The sequence below is a fragment of the Cuculus canorus genome, chromosome 6, assembly GCF_017976375.1.
Source record: "Cuculus canorus isolate bCucCan1 chromosome 6, bCucCan1.pri, whole genome shotgun sequence".
NCBI lineage: Eukaryota > Metazoa > Chordata > Aves > Cuculiformes > Cuculidae > Cuculus > Cuculus canorus.
In genome coordinates this window covers 34,648,720-34,661,172 of record NC_071406.1, presented here as the reverse complement: position 1 = coordinate 34,661,172, position 12,453 = coordinate 34,648,720, and the positions used below count along the sequence as shown (strand labels likewise).

The window sequence follows — 12,453 nt, the reverse complement described above, 5'->3', positions numbered from 1 at the left end:
TTAGCCTCTAAACTATTTAAAATGTAACTTCCATTACTACTCTCATGCTCCCTGGTCATTCAGTACCCACGTGTGGATTCAGTGGATTCCGCAAAACTAATTCACAGTAAACTATTTAATTCAGAAAGCTTAAGCGAGGCTATCCTCTCTTTACCTTCTGATGTACACAATTGTCAGCTGTAGGTAACAGAATGACCAAATTTATGGATAATTTCGAAGTAAGAAACTAGAATGAATAATTGTTCCACATGCTTAATTCATGCACCTCTTCCTCTTTCCTTCTGTGCCTGATTGTGAGCTATTCAAAACCGAAACCAATTGGGCACTCTGCAACTTTGTTTAATGGAAAAGATGCAAAATGCCTGTGGAAATGATCACAAAAAATGTTCTGGTTTCTCCAGCCTGTATTTGAATACACATTTGAATGAACATATTCAGATAAAATAGTACCTGTCCAAATATATGGGACAAACTACTGTTGAAGTGGCTTCATGGCCAGACAGTCTTTGGATTCCTTCCTATTAGATTGGGGGTTTTGCCTATGCATGGCAATTATTTGTCACCAATGAGATTTTGGCCTCATTTGAGGTGAAGGACTGTGTACTTCAGCACCTGCAAAAAAATTTTTAAGGACATGCCAAAGAACTACTTCTGATTTACAAAAGCAAGGAGGATTTTATTAAAATTAACTTGGAGATATACTTGATAATATATGAAATCCACCAGTTTTAATTTGTATCAATATTTTTCGACTGATACTTCAGAACAGTTATTTTGACATTATTTTGACACATTAACTCATCATATTCTGATGCATTCTGAAAAAGGAGCCTTTTCATGTGGTGTTTTTAGAAAGCCTGAATAACAATAAAAAAGTGCATAGGATTTTTTTTAGTTGCTGAATGGAATATTATAATTAAAACTTTCCGTAGACATTCTCTGAAATGTTTACAATTTTATCTTTGTGATCTAAATAACTGAAAAGCACACTGTTTATTTAAACATTGTATGCAGAATAACTCTAAATATCATCTATAAAAAAGTTTGAATTTAGGATTAGATAGGTAACTTGCACTTAAACAAGTGATTATAGATACAACATATCTTAAATATGAAAAAGCAAATAAAATCTGGTTGGCTTATTGTAGGCCAATATTACAAAGATATTTCACAAACTTCTTGAACCAAACAGGTTTTTAAATTGGTGCTTTTTTAATTAATCAGGATTTTTTTCCTATCTGTGGGCCTGACAATATAGACATGGCTGAAAGTAATATGAATTAAATACCACTTAAACTGAATATTAATATGCACAGAAGGGGCATTTTTTATGCCTAAATTGTCATCAAGGCTTACCTGATCATTCTGTGGAATAAATGTTACTATAAATCAAGCTGCTAAACTCCTGTGCTTGATTTGATTTTCTTGAAGTCTAGACACGGATATCCCTGGTCTGTAGAAAAAATGCAATCTATCCCATAAAAAAAAAAAGGTAAGGAGTGAACAAGGTATTGGCTTTTGATTTCTTCTCACACTAAGCAGAAAACTATGGGAGCATCAGAACCTGTTCAGGGAAAGGAAGAGAACAGATGCTAGTATTCTGTAAGGAAAAGGAACAGTTTCTCTCCCTTTACACCAAAGACAGCTACTGGTTTTGAATAATCTTGCTTACATGTCTGTCTCACACACAGATTCTAGTTGTGTTAAGGTAAACAAAAAAAAAGAGTAGGAATTAAGGCTAGAAATTTAAATATGAAGGAAGCCTTGAACTTACAACTACACGGCAGAAACAGGAAATTGAGTGAACAAAGTAAACTAGTCCTAGATACAGTGCTACTTTTCTAAAATCCAGAAAAGTCTTATTCTAAGTACAATTTATGGAGGGGGATAGCTAGTTGAAAAATCTTGCAATGAAAGAAGTTGGCTGTGATAATAACGGGACTAAAATTAAATACAGATTTATTTTAGCGATGAAAATTTTTAATAGTCCATCAGTGATGATTAATCTATGCTTGATTTTCCTGATATTCATCAAGTAAAAGAGGTGTCTTTTACATTCTGCCAATAGTTATGTACAGTATGCTCTTTAACTTGCTGAATATATAATCTTGGAATAAAAATATATTTGATTTAACAATAAAAATAAAATTCATCTATGAAACGTAGAAAGATTTTGACTTGACAGTGTTATGAGACTGTCTTGTCAGTCAGTCTCTTCAAATTCATTTTTAAGTTTCTTTATAATTTTGGAAACACTATGACGTTGTTGCAGAGCGCTTCTTAACTTCAGTTATCCATAGGACTTGTGTTTACCTTCAGTCACACACAAACTTTCCCCCAGGCACTTCAGAGGTATGCAGCTTTTGCCTGATTTTTAACACAATATATCAGAAGCCTACAAATGCCCTGCTCAAATCTCTATTGAATTGGTAGTAGCTTTTAGGATCATTGTGCCCTGGTGCAGAAGTGCAATTCAATGCCTGAAGCTGGACTACTTAAATCATGATGTGAGAGGGGTTAGGCACACAGTATCCAACATGAGAATCGGGAATACTTTCATAAAATTAGATCTCTATTGAGAGAATTCTTAGGTCTTTAAACTGACATTAAAAAATAGCTAGCGTCATGCATGCAGCACAGCATAAATGCAGTTACACTTGTAGGTGTTCAAACACGGCTTCTTTCAAGAAGAGTGAAGCCAAAACTGAAAATAGTTGCTTTTCAGCAAAGCTAATTAGTTTGCAAGCAGCATCACAACCATGCATCTTGGCCATTTTTAGTAATTGTCAACTTGGGAATCTCTGCCTCTCTCCTGTGAAGAGAGCCCATGAATACACAGCACGCAGATTCAACAGCATGCAGATTCAACATGGAGCTCATGGAGTCAGGGTGTCAGGAAAGAAAAAGAAAAAGCAGTACCTAAAGCTAATTAAATGTTCTCATGTCCGCCCGACTATGCGTGTCTCCAAACCGCAATGTAATTCAGACAGTTCAAAAGTCTGGGCTGCATTTCAGTTTGTGCAAGCAGATCATAGTGTCACTTCAAACATCTGCACTGTGGTAATGAAAAAGCTGTGCTCTTAGCATGTTCTTCCAGCCTTCATCCTTGGCTTCATTCTTCTTTGGCGTCCTGAAGCCTAGAATGGGTTCTCCAGGAAGCAGTCTACAGCTGTCTTGCAGAGATCCTATGCCGAGGCAATTTTCTTTCAACAGGAAGCAGGCTTCAAGAATACCTTATGCATCTTCAATCTTCTACTTGGCATAAAGATACTGAAACAGAGTTAGGGATATTACTCAGCCAGGCTAACAGCACTGTTTCCTTTAATACCATTCTAAAGGGTAACAGCTTAGCACTGACTTGGAAAGGTCATCGATATATATTGAACTGCCAATGCTATTTCCTGTGTTTTCTCTCTAAATGTCATTTCCATGTGTTGCCTCTTGCTACAGGTTGACAGACTGGAAAACTTTATAGTGTTGAATATAGAGATCGAAGGGCATCCTAGAAGAATGACATACTAAATATGGTAGATCTATAGATAACTATGGAATTCATTACATGAAAGTGGAATTTTTGTCTTTATTTCTGATGCAACAAGGGTTGCGTACTAAGTGAAAATCAGGAAAGGACATGGTTTAAATGACAGATTACTTGAACAGATTCCCTAATATTTTTCTATTTTCTCTTCCATATTAAGACAAAATATTGTAGAGTAATTATTTATCCAGAGGCTTAAAACCTATCAGGGATATGAATAGATTACAGTGCAAATTAATAGATGTATCCATGTCACACAATGGAAAATTATAGAGAGACCCTTGAGTAGGGACAACCAAACTAATGCTGCATTTCACTATTTTGCTAAAATGTTAATGATCTTGTGAATAGAATACCTTTACAGGTACACCTTACTTTTAAAAATAGATTATAATTTTTGATTTTGTAGAAAAATTGTGATGCGATAGGCTTGGCCTTTTCCTCTCCTGCACGACTTTAATTCCTATATTTTTCCTATTGCAGAGCCCAAGACTATTCCCTAACTTCTTATGCTGCCATAGTTAATAAATTGAAGAGATTACAGGAAATATGCATCATTTGCATATACATAACTCAATATATTCAATATTATTTAGGAAGTCACAAAAGCATGGGCACCTTTTTATAAAACAAAACAAAACAATCAAAGTACTTCTTTCTATAATGGGTAACATTGACTTACTCATTATGAATACCTATGAAAGAAGTATTGGATATTTGACTTCAGCATATTTTGCCACTGTGTTTCCCTGTGCTGGTTCCCTTTTAACCTAATGTTTGTGAAAAACCCTGCCTTGTTCTAGTTTAGTATTAGTTTCAAGGAAAGATAGTTTGCTAGCTATTCACTGTCTTCAAGTGATACACTTGAGAAGGATTCCCTTGCACATCCCATGAAAGAGAGCTACGAGTAACAAAAACATTTCAATGCGTACACTTTTGAAAGTAGTTTTCCACATTTTTTGTGCTAATAATTCAAATCAAATACCACACGGATGTTAGAACTGATTTAGTTTTTCCCTCTTTGGCATCATTGTGGCTACTGTTCAAGTAAGTAAAAGCAAAATTCTTCTATGCATTTTTCTTGCACCTGTCCTCTTTTATAATGTTTTCTTCCAAGTGATGAAACATTAGGAGTGCATGGCTTTTGCATTGACTCTAGGCGGTAATGTCATGGTGCAGCTTTTCTGGAAAACTACTCAGGGCAGACTGAACAAGCTGGGCTAAAATATGTTCAGAAGTATGTTTTTCCTGTCTGAAGGAAAAGAACCAAATAGCGTCATCCCAAATACTATATTTGGAGGCTGAAACTAAAAGTCTTGAATGGGGTGTACTATGAGTAGCAATGTTGAGGCCTTCAGTCTATTTTTGGGTATTGGTCCCTGATAACAATAGACTAAGAACTCAAATTGCTGCTGCAGTTAGCCAAGTAGTACTCTGTAGTGCCACTAGGCTGTGATGGTTTTTGCATTACACCTAAAAGCACTGCTGGGAGACACATCACACTGCTGGCTACTAGTGTGATTTCTGCAAATATAGGTTCAGTAACAAAGCAAGCTGCAAAATGCCTCCAGGCTTGCCAACACTATAAGTATTTGATTTACACCCCTCTCCCTTCTTTGGCTCTCGTATTCCTCCCTTAAATCCCATTTCAACTTTAATAACATATGCACTTGACTTACATATCTGAATTAATTTCCAGCTGCTTCTGCTGCATGCTTTCTGCGCAGCAATCCTGGATGCTAAGACAATGTCAGAGCAGGGACACAAGGCTGTTCCTACCCTTTCCCAGATCTCTTCCCTATTCCCCAACTTCCTCCCTGCAAACAAAAAAATAGCCATCCATTTTCAGGAAAGATAGTGCATGTAGCTTTTTGTGGAAAGCACTGATGATAAAAACGCTTTGGCCACGGCAGAGAGAGGAGTGCTGGAGCCGTTGTTGTGCCTCTGCACCACGGATTGCTGTGGCTACCCATATTTGTCCTTGTACTGTCTTACATCCTTTTACTCGGAACTCGTAGTGGGATATATCTGATTAGCACAGGACTCTCAGCACAGTCCAGAGAGGAAAAATTTTGAAGTGAGCCTCCAGCTAGCAGGGCTTTTCACCAACCTACTCAATTAAGAAAAATGTCACTTATTCCCAGCATCCTGAACTGCTTCTTCTAGGTTTATTTAATCTCTGACCTCTGACAGAGCAGCCTCTTTAAGTTCTGTGGAGATGCTGTGCAGCCTCAGAGATGAGGAAGGATTTCCACCCCTTCAGAGCAGCTTCAGTTTCTGGCGGAAGAGCATGGAAAATGTGGGTTAGCAGTGCCGCCAGCACCAATGCCTGCCCTGTTGCAGTCCAGACACTGGATGCAAGGCAGCAGCCTGCACGCAATGGAGCAGCTTTCTGCTCTGCTGTGGCCAGCATAACGCAGCACATCATTCCAGGACATCAGACACTCCTTTTTAAAGACTTATTATCTATCTAATCACGGCTATCATCCACTGGTTTGGGTTTTTTCTTCACCTGTTTTGGCCACATAATGGCTCTACTTACACAGATTTAAAACTAAACTTGATTGTCCTCAGTTACTCTGGCAATGAAAAACAGGATTAATTCACAAGATAAAAAAAGGATCCAGTTCGCCTTCTGTGAACAACCCCCACATGAGGCAGCAACGATGTCTGAGCTCAAATCTAGAAAGGGTCAATATCAAAACAATAGCATGAACATGGTGCTCACGGGCTTAGGACATCTCACCTCCTTCAAGATGCAGCAATGTGTGCCCAAGAGCGACAGCCACTGCTGCCCTATGCCCCAGATCCCATGCTGCTAGCCCTCAGAGGAGCCCTCCGCACTTAAGATTCAGGCTTTACCCAATTGTAAAGGACACATCAGTGAGGGTGATAGCGTTTATTTTCCAAGAATGGAAAACAATCTCAAAGGCTCTCAGAATATTCCATGTAAAATTGGGTAAATAGTTTCAGTTTGGGACTTCTTTTATGACAAACCATAAAAGAAAATAGCATCAGTGAGAGATGCTGCAATTTTATACTATGCAACGAAGAGCAATTTATTACTTTGTGAAACATAACAATGCCCTTTTGTCTGACAGTGTGTTTGTCAGATCAATGGTGGGTCATTTTATGGAGCATTTTACAGTTGCTATAGAGTATGTGCTGCTTAGGGCAGCCACACTTCTGTCATGTTCCTTGCCTTTCCAATTTTCCCAACTCTTTCACAGAGGAAGGCAACATTATAGAGAAGAGGAGAAACATCATTTCTAGCCATTTTCTCAATTCAAGCCATGTAATTTCAAAATCCCAACTTTTTCCATTGTGTTAAAACTACTTTTCTTTTTTTTTTCCTGTTGCAGTTTCATCTTCATAAATTCAAAGATATATTTTTAATATCTGTTTACATATATTCCGCCTATGCAGTTCTGCATGGCTGAAGAACTTTACTCAATTCATGTTTTTCTTAAAGTTGCCTTCCGTTCCTTCTGTCCCGGATAACTAGCAGAACATGAGTAAGCAAATACTTCCACTTATGGAAAAGTTACTATTATAGCTACTTATAACTTACAGTCTCCGATACAGTGAGTCAAGTATTCAAGGCCTCATAGTGCAATATAAGCAATCTGGTGCACTCTGTTCTGGGATGCACGATCCTCATTTTTCATGTCAGTCTTGTCTAACGTAGTGAAGAAGTCATTAAGGTGGAGTGAATTACTGATGACTGAATACAGTGGTGAACTACATTCTGCATTGAAGTCCCATTGAATTCTTGTCCTTCCTGTCACAATATCTCTATTTATAAACACAAGTACCAGCATCAAAAGAAAGATAGGAAGAATCTCTCTAACCACTGCAAAACTCAAGGACTGACATTCAGCTCCGTACTGAGTAATCGAAGTATCTATTCAAATCCCCATTATTGGAAGGAGCATTTATGACAAAGAAGCTTCAAGATGAGAGGAAAACTTATTCACGAGGAAACGTTATTCAAACCAGATGAAAAATTTAAAAATTTACTCAACTTTAGCTGCATTACTTTATGCCACTTTTTCTTAGCCACACAGAGTAGAAAGGAGAAAATAAATGTCAGTTATTATTGTTCATCATATGCCTTGGATAGTTTAGTATTTGTTTATTTGCACCTTCAGGGCTCATACAGATGCATGTTTACTCTGACAGGCATGATACTTGCTCTTTTTGTCATCAGAGCTACTTAGTCAGCAACACTAATAAGAATACTTTTTAATTTTACCACCTGTGCAAACCTTACACAAATGTAAAAGAAAACTTACTAGAGAACATTTTTAGTATTCTCTTAGGCCACATGGGCCAAAATGCTGTTCTTGGTGTGAAACAGGCAGTTCAACAAGAGGGGATCTATTGGAGCTCAGAAGCATGAATAAAGAAGAGAAGACACAGAGAAGAACTGATGTGTGGGATCAGGGCCCAAGTCTGCAGTGACATAATGTATTTATTTCAGTAATTACTGAAAGCAGGACAATATGGATCTACAGAACAACTTAATTAATTATTGACATCTATGAAAAACCTTAACGTGACTTGCATCCATGTACTTGCTTACTTTTGGAATATTAGGCCAGCTCAGACCTTAGCACATCACATCACGCTCTCAGATAACTATGATGCAAGTCCTCAACGAAACCATTTCTCATCAAGTTTTGTATATGCAAAAGAGTGGAGCTGGGGCCAAGCCTATAGAAAAAAAAAATACATCTGCCCTTTGCTTCCAAACCCCTGCTTTCTTCTGCTACCCTTATTACTAATGGCTCTGCTAATCTATGAAATGATTCTGTCAAGCTTTTCCTTTTTTCTAGATCTTCTTGAAGTTTTCCTGCATTGGGCCTGTTAATAAAGTATTGCATTTGTAAAGACACATGAGTTTTTAAAGAGATGCCTCAGAAATGTTTCCAAGTCGTGCAGCTTCCTTAATTTTAGGGCAACTAGGCCTTACTTGTTACGGTATTCCTTTATGGGATTTTGATTGAGTCCGCAGCCCATAAAAATATTAAATCCTTCCAAACCAAAATAATTTCATTTCTATTTCCCTCAAGGCCCTTACATCCTTTCTAGAGGAAACACCTTTATCTGTTTTGGCTTGCCTATGGATATTTGTTTATGATTTTAGGGCGGAGATTTCATTGGAGGCATTGGAGATGGAAAGGACTTAGTCGTTTAGGACTGACTTAGTCACAGGCATGTTCTTGCAGTCCAGCCCATTATCAAGCAACATTGGTTCTTCCTGTGTATCCCCATCTTGCTATCTCCTGGTGCTCTTAATAGGGAAGTTCCCCTGAAATTTACCTGTAAGTCTTCTTTCCCATCTTTTTCCATCCATCGTTTGACATTGACAACCTGTCCCTTACACTTTTCTGCATGGTTTCATCTTTAGAAAAAATTTATTTACGTATGCAGCCTCACTTCAGATTTTTCTGATAGATATATTATTAGTGTAAACACTTTCCTCTATGACAGATCACTGGTTGGGAAGTAATACGGAATGGTACCGGCTGGTGCTACAGTTTTTTTGTAGCCTCCTGAGACTCTCTTATACAATGGGCATACTCACGCCTTACAGAGAATAAGATAGACTGAGGCCTCCAGTACTGTATATGGGAAGTTTCTCTTTATATAAGCAGGTAAGCTCAGAGGGGAATAATTCTGAAATCTCAATGATTTTTCTCTTTATTTTCCCCTACAGAATGCAAAATGCCATCAAGTCCTAAAAATTTGTGTATTAAAGTCTTACAATTATATAACAGTCTGGAATTAGTGTTGTGGAAATAGACTTATTAACAGATAGTTTGCAAGTTATTACTGACTGGTGGTGTGTTTTTCCAAAATGTGGGCTACAGTTGGAGCCTGGCCTTCACTGAGTCATTGGGATAGCACTGAATACACTAGTGCTAAAAAGCAGGTATACTGTTACCAGTAAGAAGCAACACAAAACTCCTTGTATTTATAGACTTAAAAAAAGTTTTAAACATAACTACTTACATGAACTGCATGTGGGACTTTCAGTCCGTCTCTTTTGCTTCTTAGTTGAATAATTTGGCCATTCCCAAAGATTTTACTGATCTATCTGACAAAGAAAGTCCAAAATTAATCCATTCAGAATTGAAATGACAGTGACTTATTGGTCCAGTCGAGAAAACTGTCTTTTGTTGTCCGCTGTTTTAGAATAAGACTATATGATTTTATCATGGCAGGCTTTGATGATTTTAAAATGTACTTCAGAGAATGAATAAATGATCTATGCTAATTCCTTAACTGATCAGGTGACTGATAACTGGACAGTTTTAGTTTTGTGTTTATCAATTAATCCTTTTCCATTAGTCTTTCAAGTATGGTATGTATTCAATTTGTTCTTCCTTTTGCACGTATGTTTTAAAAATCCTTGCCATATTTTCTTTCCAAATGACATAATTGCTTCAGGATGTCTTTACTTCTCTATCTTACTTTTGCTGGTAACAGTGAAGACACACTTAAATAGCTACTTGGCAGCCATATACATCATACTAAGACAATTTACAGCATCTGCCTTTCAACAGTGTGTGCCATCATTTGCCAATCATTCTGTAAGTGCAAAATAATAAGAAAATAATAGCTGAGTGTTTCTACCCTTTCATGCTTTCTGTTCTGGATCCCACATGTCCCATGGAGCCTACATAATGAAATGTTTTGTTTGCTATGTTGTTGAGTCAGCATGGAGAAATAGAGTCAAATCCATGCTGGAAGTGTTCACTGAGCAATGTTCATGGCTCCCCAGGCCAAGGTTTATGCATCAGCTGTTAAAATACAGTGCTGAAATCTGTTATTAGAGAAAGCTGTTGAAGAGTAGTGATTAACTGGCAAAGTTTTCATGGAAGAACTGAATATCCTTCACAGACATGAAAACCAAAGCAAAAGAGCAATAGAAAACAAACATACAAAATGGTATCTAAATTCTTTGAACTATGTTTTGCTTTGAGATATGTATACATAACTTTCCTCTGATTTTTTGCACACTGCATTTAACATTGGGGATTTTTTTTTTGGACTGCTAAACGTGTACTTGTGAACAGCAAGAGTCCAATTCGATTTAGTACATTCAGATTACTATATACATAGCACTTATGCAGCCTTCTTCTAAAGCATTACTGTGTATTTTGGAATGTTAAAAGAATAAATGGGTGAAGTATTCATTAAATTGCAAAATTAACATTTTCGCTTCTTCTTAGCTCCAGGTCTGGAAGATTAATGTAAAATGAAACAGTACATTTCCTTCTGACAGCTGTAGATAGAATACTTCATTTTCTTCCCCTTCTTTTTCTCTTAGACCTTCCCAGAGAGAGGTTGACAAAATTTTATTCTGAGGCCTGCAGAATAGAATTGGAGAATTACACCCAATTGGTTTCTGAAAGCTGATGACTTCATCTTCTCAGCTGTTAGATTTGGTTTGTGTGTTTGTTTTCCTTTTTTAATTTCTTCTAGTATAGCTTCCTCTTCAATGAGTTTCTGTGATTTTTTCAGTACAAGATGGTGTTAGCCAGATTCTTAAGTTTTTTTTTCATTTCCCTTCTGCAGTATGGTTATTTTTTGCTTAGGCTTTTTAAAAATAATATTCTATATAGCCTCAAAACAGGTAATAATCTAGTTGAACAGCCTCAAATTACTTCCTTTGGAGGATAACACTTGCCCTTTTTTGAGCTATACTTTCATTGCAGAATTCCTGAAACCCAGCTATCTGGAAGAAAGAGGAGATGTAAATCTGTAATAGATAGAACAAATTCAATAGCTGAAAAAAGTCTTTCAAATGGACAAGCTGAGGGGTAGGCAAGCCTTCGGGTTCTTATTCACCAAGAGGCAAAGCTAAGCATGAAGGAATTCCTGTAGAAGTCTGCTAGCAGGAAGACTTCAGTTCCTAGGTGTCAATACCTTGCACATATCCCCACTAATAGCCACATCATTGAGAAAGCGCAGGAACCCATGCCTGAGGCTGAAGCTGCCCAAGGCTGCCCCCTCCTTTCTCACCATGACATGGAGTTGCCATTGCTTGTGGGCTGTAGAAGCATGGATATGCTCGCAACCTTGTTCTTGGTTCCAACAGAATCTTACATTCCTTCTTGAAGTGGTGTTACTGTGGAACAAGAAAGGTAAAAGAGTTTTATCTTTACTCTGTCTTAGGATGCTATTCAACAGGTGTCTCCTATATCAGGGATTTGATTCCTTGGGCATTATGCTAAAGGCACATTGCTCCCCTTACCAGTACTGACTAAGCTGCTCATAACATAAGGAATGTCTTCCGTATAGTGCTCCCATTTCCCAGATTGGTTTGTGTCTGCTTGCTGTTTGCATATGTCCTAACTAAAATCTGTTTTTTTTTTCAAAGCAGCCTATATACACCATATCTTACTACAAACATATAAGCTTGAATGTTAGATCTGCAATTTTCCAAATGGATATTATCAGATTCCTTACTATTTTATTTAATAGAAAATATTATGCACCCAAAATGTATCAAAGTTTTCACTGTACATGTACATGTTTAGCAACTTCAACAGTCAAATAGAACATAAAATGCTTGCATAATCTTAATGGTGTTGGTATACCAAGTTAGCCGAGTCACAAAAGGTGGGGAGAGGTCAGACCAGCAGGGTTATTAAATCTAAGTTAAATCATCAGGTTTCCCTGAATACACAGAAAAAAACATAGTATTTAAAGTCATGGACCAGGGCCTAAATAAATGTACTTTGGTTTTTTGCATGAGCTGGATCTGCAGCTGACTATCTTGCCACAGAAGCCAATATAGGGTGGGAGCAGCTGTCATCTCATCTCTGCCACAAAATTGTCCTCTCAGGATAGTCTGGCCTCTCACTCTATCAAGAATTGTGAAGTGAAGAAGGACACGTATA

General features: G+C 37.4%; 1 long non-coding RNA gene across 2 annotated transcripts in view; it reads right to left on the bottom strand.

Annotated features, from left to right (window-relative positions):
- Positions 1-526: 526 nt before the first annotated feature.
- LOC128852607 (uncharacterized) overlaps positions 527-12,453 on the bottom strand; it is a 46,254-nt gene continuing 34,327 nt past the window's right edge. Inside the window, exons 4-7 of one of the 2 annotated variants that reach the window (XR_008450591.1) lie at positions 11,629-11,678; positions 9,557-9,641; positions 5,723-5,815; positions 527-3,270 (exon numbers count right to left, since the gene is read on the bottom strand). This is a non-coding gene — a long non-coding RNA (uncharacterized LOC128852607). The remainder of the gene's footprint in view (positions 3,271-5,722; positions 5,816-9,556; positions 9,642-11,628; positions 11,679-12,453) is intronic. The other variant, XR_008450590.1, reaches the window with a different exon arrangement.